Below are 3153 nucleotides of genomic sequence, written 5' to 3' on the forward strand. Positions count from 1 at the left end.
CAAAGATGTATATGACAAAGGACTATTATTCAAAATATACAAAAAATCTCTTAAAACTCAACCATAAGAAAATGAACAATTCAATTTAAAAATGGGCAAAAGATCTGAGCTTTTACCTCAACAAACGAGATTTTCAGACAGTAAAAAACTTATGAAAAGATGCTCAACATCATATCTTTTTAGGGAATTGTAAATTAAAAGAATGAGATGTCACTACACATCTCTTAGAATGGCTAAAATCCAAAGCACTGACAACATTGAATGGTAACAAGGATGTAGAGTAGTCACAGAAAGATAAGGAGGAAATTTAAATGTATATTTTTACATAAAAGAAGTCAATCTGATAAGGCTACTGCAATATTGCAATTTATTCTTATATATATTTGGTCTTTTTCTGAGGTTCCTGGCTCACAGCTCCCCAAACCCTTGGAATCTCCTAAGTGTTAAGGGTGCTAAAGGTTATTTTTGGTTATGTTAATGAATGACTTTTGGAAAGAGCTTAGGGGTGGGGGCTGGTTGCCAGAGGAGTCAACCCCATGATTAGAGGTTTGGAACTTTCAGTCCCACCCCCCTGACTTCTGTGGAGGGGAGAGGAGCTAGAGGTTGAATCAATTCCCACTGGTCAATGGTTTTATCAGTCAAGTTTTGCAATGAAGCCTCCATAAAAACACCAAGAGGTGGGGTTTGGAGAGCTTCTGGATTGGTCAGAAGTTCAAGTAACAGCCTGGATTTGTGATTGGAACTTGTAATCTGTAGCCTGTCAGTCAGAAGCACAGGTGACAGCCTGGGCTTGTGACTGGCTTCTGAGATGGGTGAGGGGCCCTTTAACCTATGGAATCTAATGCTATCTCTGGGTAGATAGTGTCAGCTTTGAGTTGAATTATGGGACCCCCAGCTGGTGTCCAAGAATTGCTTCATGGTGGAAATCCCCCCTCCCACATTGAAATGGGAATGTAGAAATTGTTATATGTTATATGACATGTGATTCCAAGCAAATGACATTCTGGAAAAGGCGAAACTATAGAGACAGCGATGTGGGCTCATGGAGAGCAATGGTCAAGAAATAATTCTTGAGACATTTTATGGTGCAAAAAAGGGTTTTTATTATAGCACGGAGACAGGACCCGTGGGCAGAAAAGCTGCACTGCATTGTGAAGAGTGATTGATTATATACTTTTAGGTTTGGGGTGGGAGAGGGTAGAGATAACCTAAGTTTCTAAAGGGGTTTCTGCATGTTAAAGAAGAGTTAGAGGATCCTGGAGGTCTGGCTATTATTAAGATAAGGTTACCTTTAGTCTCTAGCAAAACAACATTAAGGCGGCCATGAGTTCCTTGGGGAATGTCACGCTCTGCACGTCTCAGGTATTTATCACTGGGCTGCAAGTTGGAAGAAAATTTAACTTTGGCTACATTTCTCTTGCCTTTGTTCTCCTCATCAACAGTTAAAAAAAAAATCAGTGATTGTCAGAGGTTCAAGGGGAGAGAAAGATGAATAGGTAGAGCACAAGGTATTTTTAGGGCTTGGAAACAATTCTGTATAGTAGTAGATACATGTTGATACTTTTGTCCAAACCCAGAGAATGTATCACACAAAGAGCAACCCTATTTTAAACTATGGACTTTGGTTAATAATGATAGGTCAGTGTTGATTCATTGATTATAACTAATGCACCCCACTGGTGGGGGATGTTATTGGTGGAGAAGGAGAGAAGGGTGTATTTAAGAATTCTATGTGTTTTCTGCTCAATTTTGCTATGAACTTAACAGTGCTCTAAAAATAATATCTATCAATTTTAAAAAAGAAGATAAGCATACCAGAAACTAAAGACAAAATTGAAAATTGCAAGAAGCTCTAGTTCATTTGCAGTAAGCCTACTGAGCGCATTTCAGGGCTGTTTCCCCAGCACTAGATGATATTTTCCTTTAAAACTATTATTATTATTAAAAACACATTTCCTTATAGGTACATGATGTATCACTTTACAGTTTGTATGGGGACTTTCTGCACATTATATTTATTCATTTTTCCTAAATCTGTCAAGTCTTCTCTTTATTGCACATGTGACAGTATTGAGGCTTAGAAAGTTAGGGTTTAACCCACAATTGCTAGTAGGACCCAAACCAAAGACATCTGTCTAACTCCAAAGACATCTGTCTAACTCCAAAGACATCTGTCTAACTCCAAATCCAGTTTCTTCCAAAGGACTCAATATCCCTGGAGAAAATAGACTGACAGACTATTGGTGGTACAGATGTACCAAGAACACTGATTTCCAATACAGATACAGTTGATGAGGAACACAAAGATGGCCAAAGCGCCCATTGAGGAGATGACATTTTAGCTGGAAAAGCCAAGAAGGAAATCCACAAAAAAGAATGATTATTCCTTTTGCCATCTTTTTGTTTTTGTCCTCGGCATATTTCTATCCAACAGAACTTCTTTGTCGGTGTGTTTCTGCAGCATTGTAGTTTCCCATCTAGGCAGCATGGTGCAACAATGCCCTTCAAATGAGCCAGGTAAAGCATATTAACAAGAAGAAGCAAATCTCTTCCCAGATTCTAGGATTTGAGAAACAAAAAGTTGGTGTCCTTAGGGAGGCAGGCATGAAGTCATATGCGGTGATGTGTTCTTGAGATTGTGCCGGTTTCACTTATATAAAAGAGTATGAAGGTTTTCAGTAAGTCCCATAAATGAACCTATAATTAGTTGTGACACCTGTAGGAGGGGCTCAGTGCCTCTTGAAATACTCAGTAGGAAAGTATTTAATGATGTCTGCTGAAGTCTATAAAACTGTTTTCAAAGCATTGCACATCTAACAAAATTATGACCACAAAATGGGTTAGATTTTATTAGGTGAACAGTTTTCTGTGTAATGAGAACTTGAGGACTGTATTTATGAAGTCAAACTATTTGTATAAAAAATAAAATAATTCAGGTAACTGCCATTGTCATTCTAACCTGAGAATTGTGTGGTTACCTCTCCCACTGCTGCTTCCTTTTCTCAGCTGATGATCTTCCATACTTTTTCAATACTGTGTTATTAACTATAGTCACCAGGCTATACAATAGATTGCCAGAACTTATTCACGTATTCATCTTATAATTAAAAATGTGTACCCTTTGACCAACATCCTCCCATTCTGCCTTTCCCT

The sequence above is a fragment of the Phoca vitulina genome, unplaced genomic scaffold (genome assembly GCF_004348235.1).
Source record: "Phoca vitulina isolate PV1807 unplaced genomic scaffold, GSC_HSeal_1.0 scaffold6, whole genome shotgun sequence".
Taxonomy (NCBI): Eukaryota; Metazoa; Chordata; class Mammalia; order Carnivora; family Phocidae; genus Phoca; species Phoca vitulina.